General features: G+C 38.0%; 1 pseudogene; it reads left to right on the forward strand.

The window, feature by feature from the left end:
• The first annotated feature begins 16,213 nt into the window (after nt 1-16,213).
• LOC107157707 lies at nt 16,214-19,021 on the forward strand (annotated as a pseudogene).
• Nucleotides 19,022-20,436: the final 1,415 nt, after the last annotated feature.

The following is a 20,436-nucleotide window of genomic DNA, read 5'->3' on the forward strand; positions in this document are numbered from 1 at the left end:
GAGAAGATATTACCTGGATTTATGTATGACAAGACTTAGGAATTAAGTTAAAAAAAATAAAGTTATCAAAATATTCACTAACACTTTACCATCCAGAAAATTGATGAGATATAAAATACTAATCCAGGGCTGGGTATGTGACTCAAGTGGTAGCGCGCTCATCTGGCATGGGTAAGGCACTGGGTTTGATCCTCAGCATCACATAAAAAATAAAATAAAATAAAGATACTGTGTTCACCTAAAACTAAAAAATAAATATTAAAAAAATACTAATCCCAGACAAAGGCAAAGATCAGTGGATATTCAGATGAATGGGGGCAGGGTTGACAAGTTATTTCTGGAGTTAGTTTAGAATAACAAATAAGAAAGATTACACCAATGGTTTAGAAGGAAAGTTGTGAAAAGAATTAAAGCACATCGTAAAATGGAACAAATTATGTTACATGCATCTGTGAATACATCAAAATGAACCCCACTATTATATATTATGCACTAATAAAAAACATAAAATACACATAGTAAAGTAAGAAAAATTTTCTAACCAATGTTGACAAAGCAAATAACCAATTATAAATCCTACAAGCCAGAAATGCCTGCTCATTTACAGAATAATCTACAATTACTAAATAAATCATAAAATCGTGGTTAATTATATGGTACTTTCAGAAAGGATGCTGATATCATTTATTAGATAATAGTAAAACATTAGATTTCTCTCATTTTTTATCATATACAAAAGTAAATTTGAGATGGAAAAATCTATGCTATACTTCCAATCTTATTCTAAACTAAAGGAAAACACAAGTAAACACTGACTAAATATAAAGAGGGTTCCTCACTCCCTGTCATTCTAGCTTCTACTTCTGGTACATTCCATCATGAACATACTTAATCCAAGTCAGCACAAGTACAATTCAATCTTTCTATAGAAAGCTATGTTCAAATTCAGACTTTTCATTAAGGATTTATACCTACCAACCTCAACTGAGCTCTTTATATACAAGTTTATTACAATAACCTTCTCTGGATAATTCATTCCTCTGCCCATTTCAAGCAATTTTTCAATCAATTTTTCAAGCTTTCTAAATTCTTTTCAAATGCTAAACCGCTCCTTTCTCATTTAACCTCTTCAACTGCCTCACAAAGGCAGCAGAGACCTCAGATTCAAGTTCCTCAATTTCCCATGATAGGCTCATAAATCCAGGAACATCTAACTCCTTGCTCTCCTACTTGTATATGGTAAAATAGACTTTCCATCCCTCCCTCAAATGGCAATTCATCCACCTCTGATTTTATTCTACCTACTTTGATTTTCTTAGGAACTTTGACCTATTAATATTCTTGTCAATTCCTTAGGTATTCAAATTCTTCACATTGATATTAAAAATGCTTAAGTCTCTCATATCCTAACAAATATTTTCATCTATCACACACCCCCATTGGATGTGTGATCATGATTTCACTTTTAGACAATATACTAAATCTCTCTCCATTGTTCTTTCATACTCAAACATAAGGGACCAAAAGAAGCAAAGAACATCCTAAAATGGGACAGGTTATTGTTCTCTTCAATAGTCCAGTTGAGAATTGATATGTGTGTGAATAAATGGATCTGGAATGGCTCTGAGGGTGTAGATAAGTGTCAATATTATGGCACAGACAGAGATTAGACTGACTAGTTATATAGAAGAGAGGGTAGGCAATCAAAAATTGTAGTGTCTGTTCTGCCTTAAATGACTTAGTAAATTTCACAAAACAAATAATTGACTTTGGAAAGACAATGTATCTCTGGAGGCAGAGATTATAGATTCAATTTTGATATATTGAGCTTATGGAATCTATATAAGTTAACAAATACCTATGACATGAAATGTTGAAGAACACAACTCCAATTTCTTGAAAGCTCAAAGTTAAACATAGGAATTGGAAATTATCAGCATATAGTGTATATTGCAGATCATAGGACTTAACACATTTTCTTAAGGAGAATATATAGATTAAAATATAAACAAGCATAGCAATGGACCCTAAGAAACAGTGATCAGCCAGAAATTATAGAGATTCAAAGGAAACCGGAAAGGAATTTCCAGAGCCATAATTGAAAATCAAATGGAGTGGCCAGATGTGTCCACTGCAGAATTTCATTAATGTAGAAAAATAAATGGTCCATTGCATTTGGCAATAGATAATCACTGTTGATCCTCACAAGAACAGTTCAGTGGGAAGAAGATAGATGGAGGAGCCCACGGGCTTGACTGAATGCAAAAGGGTAAGTTTGGGTTTGTGCTACTGTTTAATAGGATAAATTTTAATATTCTTATGCTAAGAGTTAAAGGACTAAAGAAAGAAAAATACTGGCAATAAAGAAAAAAGAAAGATAAGGAAGGAAAAGGAAGAGGTCCTTGAGGAAATAATTTTATTCCTATTTAAATACTTTATAAAACACAGCACCATCTGACTTTCCTCTTTTCCTAATCCACTATAAAAATCTCTGAAGTCTATAAAATATAGTTTTCATCTTTTTATCCCATGCTGTGTTCACACTACCTAATTCTCAGTAGATTCTGAATAAATGGTTGTGAAATAAATGTTTATATTTTGAGAATTTGAGGGTTTAGAGGTTAAAATGAAAAAAAAAAAACCAGAAAAACATTAACTCAAGCGTCCAAGGGAACTGATGGAAGAATTGAGGCAAGCCAAACCACAGGAAGAAGTGCAAGATGTGAATAGAAACCGAGAAAGCTCTGGGCCAGAGGCAGGGATAGAGGCAGACAGGGCGAGATTTGTGATATCTTGCTGGACTTTCGGGATCTTAAACTAAGCACCACATGTAAAGACTCCCTGGCCCCAAAACCCTGGACCCTGTTGAGTGGGAAACTTCTGATTCAGTCTCTGACCTACTAGGTCCTTTGCCTTCATATGTACACCAGCAGCAAACAACATGGTAGTTCCTCCTTTACAAAAGAGAATTGCCTCAGATATCTTACATCCCTGTGGCAAACCACATCCGATTACTCTGCATTACTTATTTTTCACCTTCTGCCTGTTCTCTTTTCTTGTCTTATTCTATATCTGAAAGATCCTTGCCTTAGCTTTGCTTTTTCCTATCTCTTATGTATGGTCCCCATCTATGATCCTGCATCATAATTCCTAGTCTCTGATTCTTCCTCTTCCCTATCCTCATTACTTCCTCACCTTGTGGAAGCAATTACAAGCTCATCCTTCTACCTAGACTTCAGTAAGAAGGATGTACATATTTATAGAGGATAAGAGAGGAATAAGTATAGAGAAAATATAGTTAGATAACTGGATTTATTGCAGATGGATGTATAGACACAGACATAAGTCAAACTTTTTACTTATTCGATTCATAAGAGCTACTAGATGTCAGGCTGGTGGTACACATTTGTAATCTCAGTGACTCAGGAAGCTGAGGCAGGAGGATCACATGTTCAAGGCCAGCCTCAGCAACTTACAAGACCCTCAGCTATTTAGCAAGACTCTGTCTCAGAAAATGAAAAGTGAGGTAGGTCAGAGGTAAAGTGCCCTTTGGGTTCAATTCCTAGTACAAAAAAATAAATTAGGACTTAAGCTATATAAGTAGAAGTAACAGTCATCAGAGGGAAAATGGTGTCTTCTATTCTGCCACACTTAGAATGTTGTGTCCAGTTCAGAGCACCTTGATTTAAGGAACAGTTTTAAACCTGTACTATCTAAAAAGAGGTGTCCAGGATAAAGAGGATGCTAAAAACTCATTGTAAGAAAGATTAGGAAAGTGTAGATATTTTAACTAAACAATTATACAAATATACAATTGACTTTGAAAGAAAAGAGGAGGAAACAAGAACACTAAGGGCATTGGGAGAAAAATTATAAATCTGTTTGTGTTGGAAATAAATCCTTTATAATCAGAGAAGATTTCTCTCTTAATACTGGGCCACACTGAGAGAAGAAAATAACCAAATTTCCTTACCAACTTTCTCCCAGAGCTTAGAGGATCTGGGTGCCTAGTGTCACATTGAAGTCAAATTGTTGTCATTGTCCTTTCCCTCCCTGAAACCCCTAGACTTCTTCTGGGCTCTCTCTCATGAAGATCTCAGCCATCAAACACACAGGATCCCTTGCATTCAATGCTGTGGGATTCTTGAGACTAGACTAAGGTCCCTTCTGGGAGGAAGCTGGGTATCTGAATGTGCAGGCCACCCAGTACCACAGCTCATTGGATTTTTCTTTTTTTTTTTTTTTTAATTTTTTGTACAGAGGATTGAATTCAGGGGCACTCAACCACTGAGCCACATCCTCAGCCTATTTTTTTTTTATTTTATTTAGAGACAGGGTCTCACTGAGTTGTTTAGCACCTTGCTTTTGCTAAGGCTGACTTTGAACTCACAATCCTCTTGCCTCAGCCTCCAGAACTGCTGGGCTTTTCCTCTTTTGTCATGGGAACCACTATAACAATGTGGAGAAAGTGTGTTCGGTCTTTTGGTGACACAGATGCTACTGACCCTGAACAATACTGACCCCCTCCCTCACCCCTGGAACTCACAGGTAAAACAGCAGAGCAGGTCCTGCTTGAGGAACTGTCTGCCTCCAATAACCAGGGCTGGAACTGTTTCCATGGTTCTGATGAAAGAAATCTAGAGGGTTTTATGATAAGCAGTTAATTCCTCCCACTTCCCCACCCACTTCTCTAAGCCAGCTGAGAGAGAGTACCTTGGGAACAGGGTCCTGGCAGCTGAGGAGCTGGGTCTCTTGGGGACCCTACCTTAAGTTATGATGCTACTGAATGAAAATAATTGAGATATTGTTTGAAACTGAGTTGAAATTCAAGTCAGCATCTACTGCTTGACTGTACAGACCAGCCACTTAAACCTTCCTTAATTCTACATTCAACATCCTGAAATGTTATCTTGATAAATTTCCTATATTGAAACTTTCTAGGATTTATTAACAAAACTATACAATTCTCTTCTTGTTATGGTTTTCTGAATTCATCTCTGCTATTTGATATCTGCATGAATTTAGGCAAATAATTTAATCTATGTAAGTCTCAGTCATTCTACTGCTATTGACATTATTATCAACTATATGATCATCACTAGATTAGCCCCAGGTAGTTATGGGTTCCTGCCCTCAAGATTCTTTGGTAGTAATTACATGGCATTGCAGTATGAGTAACTTCTTATTTTAGTCAGCTTTTTCATCCCTGTGACCAAAAGACATGACAAGAACAAGACAGAGGAGGAAAAGTTTATTATGGATCACAGTATCAGAGTTTCAGTCCATGGCCAGGGAACTCCATAAATCTGGACTCAAGGTGAGACAAAATATCCTGGCGGAAGAGTATGACAAAGGAAAGCAGCTCAGGACTTGGCAGTCAGGAAGCACAGAGAGCTCCACACACAAGGGACAAAGTATAAACCTCNCTTGTTTATATCAGTATGATGTTTCTTTTATACTTTGGGTTATTATCCAATACCCCTTTATTTTTTGTTCAAATTATTTTAGTTTATTCCCATTTTCCTTTTATATAATTCTTTTTTTAAAGAGAGAGAGAGAGAGAGAGAGAGTTTTTTAAATATTTATTTATTTTTTAAGTTTTTGGTGGACACAACATCTTTGTTTGTATGTGGTGTTGAGGATCGAACCCGGGCCAGGCGAGCACGCCACCGCTTGAGCCACATCCCCAGCCCTTATATAATTCTTCATTTCACTTTTGTTGCTGTTTTTCTTGTGATGAACATTTTCGTATTTTCTGGTACTATGTGCTCCAGGTTCATCTTATGTGTTTCCTGGCTTAACCTTAGAATCAACCATTTTTTATTTTTTCTTAGCCATTTTTTTTTAAAAAAACCCCTGGTTTCTGATTTTGGAGAATGGTTTTAAAAGGTGTTCTCTTTGTTAATGGGATGTTGTTGCTTCTAGATCCTCTCAGCTAACAGAGCAAGTAAATATATATGGATACTCGCCCAAGTCTATACAGGTATCCAGAAATATTTTCATATATTACCATCTGCATCTGTATTAGGGTAAACATGAATACAAGCTGATGCCACCAACTTAAATGCAGGACTACTTGACTCATTCTAGTTTTTCCTGTTGGAAACTCCTGGGTTATGGAGGATAGGCCTTAGTTATGGAGAAGGCTATGGGTGTATTTCACAATGGCTACCTTAGGGCAACACTGTGGCTTCACTATGAAAACATGGACATGTTCCTGTGGCAACAAATAATAAGAAAGTCTAGAGATGTACCTAAAGTTGCAAACTCCAAGAGTTTCTAACTCTCAAGTTAGTTTTATGGTGCCAAACAATTATTCAAAATTACTGTTTAAATATTTCTACCTGTTTATTGCTCCAAGGAAGCAGATATGGGGTATGACTCTTTGCATTAAGCTCTCTCTCCAGAGTCAGGGTAGCAATTTGCATTAAGATCTAAATTTTCTGATGGGTCTAAGAAAAGCTACTGATTTTCAGTCATGTTAAACTTTTCTCTTAGGGTGTATTTGATCAACATATAATGGGATAATAATTTCTATTTCAGGCAGTTTGTTGTTGCTGTGTCCAAAAGACCTGACAAGAAAAACAGCAAGACAAGTTTATTTTGACTGGTGGTTTCAGAGGTCTCAGTTCATACATGGCCAACTCCATCTCTCTGGGCCCAAGATGAGGAAGAATATCATGGCAGAATGGTATGGAGGAGAAAAACAGCTCAGGACTTGGCCACAAAGAAACAGAAAGCTCTGAAATATTTCACTAGAAATGAAATATAAACCCCAAAGGCACATCCCAGTGACCTACTTCCTTCCTCCAGCCACACCCTAAATGCCTACAGTTACCACCCAGCTAATCCAACAGTGGATTAAACCACTGATCAGGTTACATCTTTTATAATTTAATCATTTCTCCTCTAAAAATTATTGCACTGTCTCACACACAAGCTTTTGGAGGACACCTCACATCTAAACCATAATGCTTCTTGTTGTTCACAAAATAAAATCAGCTTCCTTAATATGGTCACTTCAAGACTACATATAAGCTTCATAAGGATTAGATTCACATGGATTTTGTTCTCCACAAACTTGCAATATAGCATGGGACTTACTGCAATAGAACCAGTGCAGTTTTATCTAATTAATTAATTCAAAATCATGCATAATGAATCAACTTCTTTCCTCTCCAGCATATTTAAAACCACTTTTTTCTGCAAGTAATTATTTTTAATATAATAATATTTTTAATAGTCATTGAATATCTCTTGGGGTGTCTGTGAATATGAAGTTCAAGTGAAACCAGTCAGTTTTATTGTATGATTTTTTTCCCTTTACCTCCTAGGTTCAACCACAGAGAAGGCAAACAGCTGGCTTCTATCTAGGATGGTGTTTATTCATTATTTCACAAGTCTGTTTTCTCCTTTGCCCTGCTCTGTGCTGGGACAGACTGCTTCTCTAGGCTCATCTGTTTGACTCTCTGCTTCTAGTTCAAACAGCAGGAGCCACCTGCAGAAGACAAAAATATGAAAGGAGTAAGGGTTTGGGTGCTTATCCTGCCTGACTCTTCGCTTTAACACAGGTCTGATGTTGATGTGTTTCTCTGTAGCCACAGACCCTATGGAGACGCAGCCCTTCCACAGCTCCAAGGTTACCAGGCTTCAGCAGAAACCCTGCCAGTCCTTGCTCCTTCAGGCCTGAGGATATAAGTGGCCTCCTCTGTTCCCCTATTTTTAACACTTCTATGAATAGCCCTTTTATTAAACTCCTCTCTGAGAAATCCTTTATGCTTTATGTTTTCTGCTTCCTCAATAGCACAGTAATGTGTACTAGAAGGAGACCCAAGAATTGATTCTCAAAATGAGATGCTAGAGGAAGTGAAATAAAAGAAGAGAAGAGGGGAGGGAGCAGGTACTGGGAATTGAAATGCAGGACATTATATTCCATGTATGTGTGACCATGTCAAAATGAACCCCAATATTATATATACCTGTAATGCTGTAATAAAAACAATTTTTAATGAGGTGCTAGAATTGAGTTATAGACTTGATGAGCAAGTGGAAAATCTCCTTTTCAGGGAAAAATGAAGCATCAGTGAAGTGTGTAGTATGGAGTGGCATCTCAGAAATGCCAGTTACTACCAGGTATGTTGCATGGTGGGCAGGCAGAGGGCAAGGTGGTGTGGTAAGCAAACACATAGGGTGAGCTATCTGGGTTAAAATCCCAGCACCACCGCCTACCAGCTCAGCTACTTTGGATAAATCACTTCTCTTCTCTGGGTTACAGTTTTCTTAGTTAGCGAGTAAGGGTTAATATATAAGCAACACTTAGTGCTGAACTCATAGTAAGTATTATATAGGTGTTAGCTCTGATCAGTTGAACTAGTTTATATGTAGTTCAAATTAATTCCATTGGGTCCTCATATTTCCTCTTTGGGAAAGACTCCTCATCCTTTTTCCAAGTTAGAGCCAACTAAATAATGTAAAGCTGTGCCTCTAAAGTCCATTTACTCAATCTACATGTCCTTGTTATACTGACACTGACAAAAAGAGAAAATCCATTTAAAACCACTTTTTTCTGCAAGTAATTATTTTTATCATAGTCATTGAATATCTCTTGGGGAGTCTGAATGTGAAGTGCCTCTACATAGAGCTCATTTGACCAGAAACAAACCACAGAGTGAGTTTTCCTATCGCATTTTTTGGAGATAAAATAAGAATGGCTGGGGCTTGAGCTTGCCAGGAGTTCATATCAAAGAACAAATGGCCAAACATGGGAAAGAAGACATTCTTAGTAGATGGGAAAGGGAGGATTCCAGAAAAAGATCTTAAGGAAACCTGCTCTCTTGAACTAAGCCATAGGAGAAGGGAGGAATGGGGAACAAGGAGAGGGACAGGGAAGGGATAGGGAGAAGGACAGAGGAAAGGCCAGAGAACGGAAAGGAAGTAGCAGAAGAAAAAGGAAAGGAAGGGAAATTGACAAGAAGGGAAAAGGAAGGGGAATGGAGGGAAGAAGCAGGAGGGAAGGGAAGACTATCCCCTGAGGATCCTTAACCCAAGTCTGCATAAATGGTATTTTACAGGTGGAACTCGCATAACTGAGGTGTCCTAAAATGTAACACACACACACACACACACACACACACACACACACAAAATGAAGTATTACTCAGCCATAAGAAATAATGACTTCATGGGGCTGAGGTTGTGGGTCAGTGGCAGAGCACATGCCTCACACATGTGAGGCACTGCATTCCATCCTCAATACCATATAAAAATAAACAAAATAAAGACATTGTGTCCATCTATAAATGAAATTTTAAAAATATATATTAAAAAATAGAATGACTTTATGACATTTGCCAGCAAAAGGATGGATCTGGAAACTATCATGATAAGTGAAGCCAGTCCCCAAAACCCAAAGATCAAATGTTTTTTCTGATAGATGGAATCTAACCCACAATAAAGGGTGGGGGTAGGTAAGGGGAGGAATAGAAGTGTAGTAGATTAGACAATGGAGAATGGAGGGAAGGGAAGGGGAATAAGCAGAGGAAATACAGTAGAGTGAATCTGACGTAATTTTCCCGTGAACATATATGAAAACAACACACTGAATCCCACCACCATGTAAATCCATAAGAATGGGACTCTAACAAGAATAAGATAGACTTCATTACTGTGTAATTATATCAAAATGGATTCTTCTGTCATGTATAATTAAAAAGAACCAATAAATTAAATAAATAAATAAATGCATACATACTAAAGTTAAAAAAATAAATAAATAAAACCTCTTAAGCAAACTGTTAGTTTTATTGGCTAAAATTTTTTCTAACAAGTACTCTTTTACTATCTAGTATGATCTGCACTGATAACTCCTTCAGTCATCATATTGATCCTTTATGTTTTTCTTTTTCTTTGATAAGTCTTGCTAGGAGTATATCAATTTTAATGATCTTTTAAAAAACAACTTTTAAGATTTCTTTATATTTAATTAATAAAATATAAAATGATAGTCTCCATTTTTATATTTTATTAATTTCTTCATCTTGTTTAACTTGGGCTTAATTTCTTCTTCTTTCTTCTATATTCTTAAATTGCCAAATTAAATAATTGATTTTAAATCCCTATTCATTCCTAATACAAGCATTAAATGGTATAAGTTTCCCTCTATTTACTCTTTAGCTGTACCTCCTCACCTTTTGCTTTTGTCATGATCAATCACTTTAAAATATTTTCTAACTTTTCCTGTAATTTCTTATTTAATACATGGTTATTGAGATGTCCTTTGTTTGTTTGTTTCCAACTATTTAGGGCTTTTCATTGCCATCATGTTGTTACTGGTTTTCAATTTTACATTCTGTGTTGATAAGAGAATATATTCTGTACCATTTTATTGTTTTAAAATTTATTGGTATTTTTGATGACCCAGTACATAAAGTAATGCCCTGGCCCTCCTAGTGGCTTTCCAACTTCCAAGTAACATTATCAGCAGGCACTAAGTTCCCTTGCCCAAAAGTACCTGTCTTGATTTTGTTTGTTTTAAGTAAAATGACACTAGTGTTAGGATGAAGGGTGTTTTCTTAAAAAGTGGCCTTCTCAGCTGCTTTGAAGAGACCTTGCTGATACCCAGGAGTCCAGTGATTTGGAGCTCACTGTCAAAGGGTTTGAAGACACTAAAACTGAGCAAAATTGGGGACTTTTCCATTCCCATTCCAGACAGGGTTGCAGGAAAGATGTCATAATCAGAGCTGTCATTTATGTTATTCTGAAATCACTCTGACAAAAGGAGTAGACAACTGTGGGCACCAGGAGAAAAAAATACATATAACATGTGTGTGTGTGTCGTGTGTATGTGTGTGTCAAGGAGGGGGGACTATTCATGATCCAGCTATCCAGATACATCCCAACAGAATGTGGAGCCAAATGCTTGTGGGCTGTTGTTGGCATGGGGCTAGTAGGACTAGAAGGACTCTACATTGTAGAGTGGCCTCTATCCATATAATCCATACAACCATGCGTTCTTGGCTGTGCCTGTGGCAGGAACCTCTAAAGAAAGTAACTAGNAAAAGGAACCAAAGTCATGATTTTTCCACTCCTGATATATTACCACATAGTCCAGCTCTGGCTGCCCTCTGCACCAGAAGAATGAAGTGCCTTGAGCTGCAACACAAGGGAATACAGTTAGCGACAAGGAAAAATATCTCCTTTCCTGGAGATACTCTTCTTATGGGTGAGACTTGCACATGTCTGAATTAGGTTAAATCTAGTTTTACTCAGAGATAAGAATAAACACATGCTGCCTTTAGGGGAGATGCTTACACTTTACCATTCAATTATTTGTATTTCAGAACAGTTTATTTGAAAGATCTCCCCTCATTCATTCTCTGGATGTTAATAAGTCCATCTGTTTCTTTTAAAACTAGTCTCAAGTTTCCACAACATGGCACTCTACAGTTGTTCCTCCTCTGACACCAAGCCCACCATCTCCTCCACCTTATTAAAGATTGATTCCAGGGTTCCATCCTCTCTTCCTTTCACAAAATTGCACATTATTTCTGAATCACACTCTTAACTATTTAAATACTTTCATTTCTTCCAAAATTATGTTTTTAAGTCAAATATCTTTTTGAAACAAAAGATCTTTTTATATTTTCTTTACTGCAGACTATGCACTCAACATATCCAAGACTGGACAAACTTGCCTATCCTTCCCAAATTTTCTCTATGTTTTGTCAATATTTTTGTGAGTTATACCACTATCTACCTTCCCAACTTCATCCAGAAAGTTGGAAACTCTCCTTACTCATTTTCTCCTTCATTCCTTTTGCCCCTTCACCAGTTCCTATTGTCTTATTTTTTTGCATCTCTGATAGCCACTCCTTTTCTCTGACCCCCGAAGTCCCAGCTTTAGCACACACTTCCAACTTCTCTTACCTGGACTTTGTCATTAGGTGTATCTGCCTTAGCTTTGTCTCTCGCCAATCCACTCTCAACCCTGAAGTTAGAGGGTTTTTCCTAAAATGCAGATGTCAGCACGTTACTCCAATGGTCAAAATTCTTCATGAATTCCCTGTATGAATAGTCAAATTTTTAGGACAAACACATGAAATTTTGAAGACGGTATTTGTGTATTACTTGTGTCTTACATTCAACATGTTCCCATAAGTTAAATATTTTGTTTTAGACATTCTAAAACTCCTGGGATTACCACTGGACCACTCTATTTTGTATATTCCCTTCATGTATTCTTTCTTCTTCCTTCTTTATCTGAATTGATACTTCCATCCACCAAACTCGAGTTCACTCTCTCCCATCCCTCAGGAAGATTCATTGACTGTGTTAGGTCAATGTCCATTATATTAGGAATTCTAAATTCTACAATCATCCTTCATTCATCTACAATTCTGATTTGTCACTATTATAAAAACCTTTCAAGGGCTGGGGATGTGGCTCAAGCGGTAGCACGCTCACCTGGCATGGGTGTTGCACTGGGGATTCTCAGTACCACATTAAAAAAAAATAAAATGGAGGATTTTGTGTCCACTGAAAACTAAAAAATAAATTCTCTCTCTCTCTCTCTCTCTCTCTCTCTCTCTCTCTCTCTTAAAAAAAATTTTAAAATAAATAAATAAATAAATACAAACCTTTCAATATCTTAATGGTTTGTTTCAACAGAAAAGATCATAATTCATTAAACTTGATAATTACAAGTAAGCATGCTGGACACTTCACAATGTAGTAGGATTAATACAAGCTGTGGATTGCACCAAAGGATTCAGGTGCATGCTATGACCATTTCATATTCTAGGAATTAAATTTTGGCAGGCAACTTAATCTCTCAAAGGCCTCATTTACTCATTTTATAGTAAGATTAATAAGATAAATTCACAGGTTTATACTAAATATTTATGAAATATTACATGTGAAGTCTTGATACATAAGTAACTCTATAAATGATAGTTATTATCATTAGCAGTAATAATAAGGAATGACTTAGTATAAGATCAGATTTCTTTTTTCTTTGTCTCCATGAATCTCTTCCTGTATTTCAGATTGTTGTTGTGTCTGTCTCACATCACAATGCTATAATAACTCAGTCTCAGTCACCCTCCATGTAAACATCAAGTGCCAAATAATTAGGTGTTCTATTTAACCACTTGATTAACCCCTCAAGCACCAACACAAAAATCTGAAACTGCACGTTTGTGTCTACATGTTTGTTTTAAAAGACAGATGGCACTCTGAAATGTTTTTCTGTGTTGAGGATATATATATATATATATATGTAAAGATAATCAAGAATGCCTCAGTTTTTGTGGACTGTGCACCCATAGATCATTCCGTGTGCCTTTTCCTAAACCAATAATGATTAAATATTGCCACAAAACTCTGAAAATATCAGCAGTAAAATATGAACTGCCTGGTGAGTATGTATCTCCCTGTCTTTGTTTTTCATCAGAATCAGCTTAAAATAGCAGTGACATTTCTATTGAGACCTCTAGGGGAATCTCATAATTATACAAAAATTCACCTTTCAGGACTTAACATTTCACCCAGTGAGACAGCTGATTGCTTTCTTAGCTACCCTCTTCTGCCACGAGATTAAGGCCATTTCCCGTCATTTAGCTGAGAAGTGAAAGAGCAGCTACACATGTGCAGGGCACCCTGGCCTTAACACAGGCAGCATCCAAGGAGCACTGAGGCTGAAGCCCACCTGTGGGTACAGGAGAGATGAGAGAAGCTTATGCTGAATATAACCTGCCTTCTCTTTGTCCTGGGTGACTCCTGAGCCACAGTAAAAGCCTAGAACTGCTTGTTAAATATTAGCTGTTAAAGTACAAGAATTGTCTCTGTGCTACTTAGAGGAAAAGCAGAAGGGGCTTTATTCCCAGGAACCAGAAGGGGAAGATGCCCTTAACTCTCTGACCAGCAAGCAAAGCAATAAATGAGCAAAGCACTGATGTTGCTCAGCTCCTACTTGTTTTTGTAAATCTAGTGCAAGCAGCCTCTCTTCCATGAGGCTGTCCTCCAGTGCTGCGAGGCAGCAGGACGTGGCTCCTGCACTTTCCCATCAGTCTCCTCACTGCTTTGTCAGTGCACTGATTACTCTGCACTGTAAAACCAGTCAGTGTCAGTCCTTGAGGAGTCGGGATCATGCCTTCCTTACTGGAGCAGCCCCAGCACAAACTTCAGAAAGGCCTAGAATCTAGTTGGTACTCAGGAATGTTGGCGAAATAAACACCCACATGACTAAATTAAAGAATGAATGAATAAGAACATGAGTGTCTTAAAGGAACTGAGAATTGTGGGAACCAGGCAAGTCAGAGGCTCAATTTAAGGCGTAAGGATGATGTAGCAGTGGAGCGTCTCTTGAGCAGGGAGGGGGCTAAGCCTCAGTGTTCTTCACCCTAAGAGATACTCTGGGAGCTTTGTGACAGAACCAGCCTTGCTGAACCTCTCTACCTTGAGAGGCCAGGGAGGCGTCCCAGATGTGTGTGAGATATGAGGGAATTCCTTTGATTATGAGAGATCACTACTGTCACTAAGCAGAAAGTCTCTTCTTTGATGTGACCTGACCCTTCTCCTTAATTCTCTTCTTTTTTAAAAATTTTTAAATTGATTTTTTAAAAATAAATGACAGCAGTTTGCGTACAAATCTTATTAAACATATACAGCACAATTTTTCATATCTCTGGTTGTATATAAAGTATATCCACACCAATTCATGTCTTCATACATGTACTTTGGATAATGATGTCTATCATATTCCACCATCCTTGCTAATCTCCTGCCCCCTCCCTTCCCCTCCCACTCCTCTGTCCTATCTAGAGTTCATCTTTTCCTTCCATGCTCCCCATCTCTACCCCACTATGAATCAGCCTCCTTATATCAAAGAAAACATTCGGCATTTGTTTTTTTGGGATTGGCTTACTTCACTTAGCATTATCTTCTCCAACACCATCCATTTACATGCAAATGCCATTTTATTCTCTTTTATTGCTGAGTAATATTCCGTTGTGTATATATGCCACATTTTTTTAATCCATTCATCTACTGAAGGGCATCTAGGTTAGCTCCACAGTTTAGCTATTGTGAATTGTGCTGCTATAAACATTGATGTGGCTGTGTCCCACAGAGGTCTGAACTCTATGAGAGTGAGAAAGAGGGAGAGACAAAACCATGCATAGCTATTGGAGGAGGGCACAGAAGCAGAGTGTCCATGATACTGGCCTAATAAGAAAGGAAGATAATAAATGTCAAGCATTCAGAGGTAGAGCTCCAGAGAACAGACCTGAGACACACAGGTAATTGATACACCATGCCTGATAGTGCACTGTTCCCTGGTCTCTGGAATGTCCTTGAAAATGCACATTTTAGTCTGAAGTCAGGCTTGAGAGAGACTCAGCAGCACAGAGAGAACTGAGAAAAGGCAAAATGCCCAGACTCAGAAACCTTCCATGACAGCCTTCCCTGCTCAGCTCCAGGGATTCTCAGATTCCCATGAAGTCCTTCTGCACTAGCTAGGCACCAACAATGAGGATGGAGTATTTTGTTCAGAAGGCTTCACTGCAGTCTCTGACACTCAAGGAAAACCAAAGACTTCACTCAAGGTCTGTGCAGTTAAAGTTTCCCAAAGTTAGAAAACATGAATTCTATACTTGGCAAGACTAGCACTGATTGTGTCCTCCTGCACTATATGTGCTGGTGAGAATGCCGACCCAAGACCATGCTGAATGCCCCATGACTGCCTCAGGCTGACCCCAAATGTTTGATGACATCTATAGTTATCTGTCAACCCACAGGTTGGCTTGCAGCAATGTGTCCTGCTCTGATCTCTCTTTTTGTGCTTGCCTCTCCCTGTCAGTGCCCAGGTCAGACCTGGGAAAGCAACTATTCTGTCTCAGGAGGAAATAAAACTAAGAGATGCTAAACCAGAGGCACTGGGAGATTCAGAACCACACTAACCAGGCCAAGAAATAACCCCATCAAAAGTGCTCTGAGAAAAACAAAAGTTCTCAACAGTCTGCCCCTCAAATGATACGGCCCAAATCTGACCTCATTTTCCCCACCTGAAATCCCATGGACTGTCTCATGGCTGGTTCTCACTTTTACCTTGAGCGTCCATTCTTGATGTTTACCCAACGCAGGGACAGTGACTGTGGACAGAGCACTGGGAAGGTAGGGTGTTATTACCAATCGCAGGTCCCAGAGGGCTCCAGACATGCCTGGACAAAACCAAACTGGTGTGAAGATTGGCAGGAGGTGCCTGAAGCTAAGGATACTGCCCTCAGGGATGGGTGGTTAGGCAGAGAGGCAGAGCAGGTAGTGGCACCCATACCTAAATAGGGGCTCACCTCTGTCCACTGTTAATTATGACCCCTGCATCATCCTGCATATCCTGAAGGCTGGGCTAGGAATCCTCCTGTTCAGTGACCTGGGAAATTCCAAAGTGCTCTGGAGTTCAGACTTCTCATTGTCACAGAACAATCTGGGACCCCAGTAAATTGTTTAATAGATACTGTGTTTCAGTGCACCAGTTCTCCAGGACTTAGGAGTGTTGACTGCTGGAAATTCATAATTAAGTCACTTTTTAAAAACTTTTTTTAAATTTGTTCTAATTAGTTATACATGATAGTAGAATTTTTTTTGACACATCATACATAAATGGAGTATAACTTCTCATTCTTCTGGTTGTACATGATATAGAATCACATTGGTAATGTAATCACATATACACGTAGTGTAATAATGTCCTATTCATTCTACCATCCTTCTTACTCCCAACCCCCTCTCCTCCCTTCACTCCATCCTATCTAATCCAAAGTATTCTTCTCTAGCCCACACCCCCTGCTTTATGGTGATTTAGCATTCACATATCAGAGAAAACATTCGTCCTTTGCTTCTTTGGGATTGTTTTATTTTGCTTAACATGACATTCTCCAGTTCTATCCATTTACCTGCAAATGCCATAATTGGACACAATACCTTTGTTTCACTTATTTATTTTTATGTGGTGCTGAGGATCGAACCCAGGGTCTCCTAGGTGCGAGGCAAGCACTCTACTGCTGAGCCACAACCCCACCACAGTTTCTTTATCCATTCATCTGTTGAATGACACCTAGGTTAGTTCCATAGTGTAGCTATTGTGAATTGGGCTGCTATAAACATTGATGTGGCTATGTCACTGTGGTATGCTGTTTTTAAGTCCTTTGGGTATAAACTGAGGAGTGGGATAACTGGGTCAAATGGTGGTTCCATTCCAAGTTTTCTGAAAAATCTCCAATCCATTTTCCATAGTGGTTGCACCAATTTACAGTTCCACCAGCAATGTAATGATGTACCTTTTCCCACACATCCTCACCAACATTTACTTTACTGTTGCTTATATTCTTGATAATTGCTAGTCTGACTGTAGTAAGATGAAATCTCAGTGTAGTTCTGATTTGCATTTCTCTAATTGCTAGAGTTGCTGAACATTTTTTCATATATTTGTTGACTGATTATATTTCTTCTTCTGTAAATTGTCTGTTCAGTCCCTTAGCCTACTTGTTGATTAGGTTATTTGGTTTTGGGGTGCTAAGTTTTTTTCTTGATTAGAATTGTTTGATTTTTATCAAATTTTAGCTGTATTATTTCTTCTCTATTTTATATATTTCTGCTCCTACTCTTATTTTTTCTTCCTGCTACATAAATAGAAAATCATTTGTTATTCTAGCTTCTTTCTGATACAAGTACTTTAAGTTATAAATATTAATCTAAGTACTGTTTCATCCCAGAGATCATGATATTTTAAGCTTTTATTATCACTTAAAGTACTTTTTATTTATTTTTATTTTATTTTCTTCCTTGACCTCTGAGATATTTATAAGTGTGCCATTTAATTTTGAAATAGTTGACATGTGGGGATGGGGTTCTATATATCTTAAGGTTATTGAATTCTAATGTAATAAATCATGCAGGAAATAGATCCTGCATGATTTCAAAAATTTTTAAAAAGTAATAGAAATACTTTTAATATTGATGGTATTGGTTATATACATGTTGAAACTGACCAAATTGCATACTTCATATATTTGCATTTTATTGTATTTCAATTTTACCTCAACAAACCTATGGAAAAAAAATTTTAAAGAAATAAAGTACATGAATACTGGGGGAAGAAAAAAAAGCCACTCTGACCAAAGAGAAAACTAAGTTTTATATAGCAGAAACTAGCCATAGACTCTATTAGCTATAAACTCTATTCACCAACTTGGATTCATCCACAGAGACATCAAACCAGACAACCTTCTCTTGGACAGTAAGGGCCATGTGAAACTTTCTGCCTTTGCACAGGACTGAAAAAAGCACATTGGACAGAATTTTATAGGAAGGAATCTGAACCATAGTCCCCCCGAGTGGTTTCACTTTCCAGAATCTGAACTCCAAAAGGAATGCAAAAACCTGGGAAAGAAACAGATGTCAACTAGCCTTCTCCACAGTAGACACTCCTGACCACATTGCTCCAGAGGTATTCATGCAGACCAGGTACAACAAACTCTGTGGTTGGTGGCCACTTGAAGTGATCATGTATGAGACGCTCATCAGCTACCCACCTTTCTGAGACCCCTTAAAAGACGTAAGAAGGTGATGAACTGGAAAGAAATTTTGATTTTTTTCCTCCATAAGTTCCCATCTCTGAGAAAGCCAAGGATCCAATTTTGAGATTCTGCTATGAATGGGAACATAGAATTGGAGCCTCTGGAGTTGAGGAAATAAAAAGTTATTCTCTTTTTGAAGGTGTTGACTGGGAACATATCAAGGAGATGCTGCAATATCTATTGAAATTAAAAGCATTGATGATGTCTCAAACTTTGATCAATTTCCAGAATCTGATATTCTTAAGCCAACAGTGGCTGCAAGTAATCACCCTGAGACTGATGACAAGACAAAGACTGGATCTTCATCAATTACACATACAAGTGATTAGAGGGCCTGATTAGAGGTAGGGGATGGGGAGATACCTTCCTACATGAAAGCAGCAAAATAGGACCCTTGTCACGGAATCCTGAGAGGAGCAGATTTCTTTGTATAACATCAGAGTTTTCCTCTTACGCTTTTCCAAGAAGTTTATGGAACACATCAATACGTCATTAGTAAAGTTTCCTGAAATGTGATAGTAAGTGGATTTTCTTCCACAATACATATGAAATCTGAAAGAACAATGACAGCCAATTCTACTACGTTGGCCATAAACAGCTGTCTTGCTTCTTTAGACTTTTAGCACAAGGTGCCTTCTCTGTGGCAGTTCTGCCACCTTCAGATGATTTTTGCTGCATCAGAAAAATATGGAGGTTCCACTTTAATGCATTACTCATTTTTGGTTTTAAGTCTTGATAACTATTAAAGCCTCATTTGCACCTGGATGGTAACTTTGCCTGATGTAGAGCATCATGGCCAAGCTCCAGCGGGGAGACTGGTTTCTTCAGTCTCAAGGTTGCAAAGGTCAGCTTCAAAAGGGAAGTACATCCCAGTGAAACTGCTTGGATTTTAACATCTTAGATGAAGAAAAAAAGAATGTTAGGGAAGTTTTAATCTGGATGAAAGTAGTGTGTTTATCCCTTAATTTTCCATTCATAGCCTGTGACAGGAAGTAAATGAGATTATTTTGTGCAACTCTGTAGTTCCTTTGCATTACCAAATAGTTGGTTAATACATGAGTGTGTTTTGCAAGAGTGTGTGGGAAGCAGGGTAGGAGAAGTAGCAGAGTAGCAGTAGCATCTGTGTGTTTGGGAGCGGCAGGGCATGGTTTGTTGTAGGGAAAAATGCCCACATTTTAATTTTCAAACTTCTAAATAAACTGTGAGAGCAGCCAAAAAAAAAGTAAAATAAAATAAATAAAACGAATTGGGGATGTTGCTCAGTGGTAAAGCACCCTTGAGTTCCATAATTAATGCATACACACACAAATACAAACACACGAATAATACAAAAACCTAACTCACTTTATTCAATCTTAAACAACACTGAAGGGTCATCCCAGCTCAAGAGGTCCCACTGGGTTAGCTGAGACATCTGGGAGAATGAGATCACAGTTCAGCTTTTTTCTCTGTAGTCCTCCTTCTCTCAGTCTTTGACAGGTGTCATTCCAATATATATACTTCACAATGAATTCCCTTGTATAAAAATAAGTTTCAGGGTCTGTTTCTTGGGAATCAAATCTAAGAAATATGTTCCCTGCCTCAGAAGTACTTTGCTGTTTCTTTGCAGGATTGTGACACACTCACAGACATCAACCTCCTTGCCATAGCAAGAGTGGGATAAACAGGGCTTCTCAAACAGTCCAACCCAGGAAATTCCCAACAAAATGTGCTGAATCCTCCTCTACCATATTTCCCCATCACCAAGAACTTCTCTTGGTCCCACCTCTGAAGTAGCTACCACACCAGCCTTCACTTCAAGAAG

This window comes from Marmota marmota, unplaced genomic scaffold (genome assembly GCF_001458135.2).
Source record: "Marmota marmota marmota unplaced genomic scaffold, marMar, whole genome shotgun sequence".
Lineage (NCBI taxonomy): Eukaryota > Metazoa > Chordata > Mammalia > Rodentia > Sciuridae > Marmota > Marmota marmota.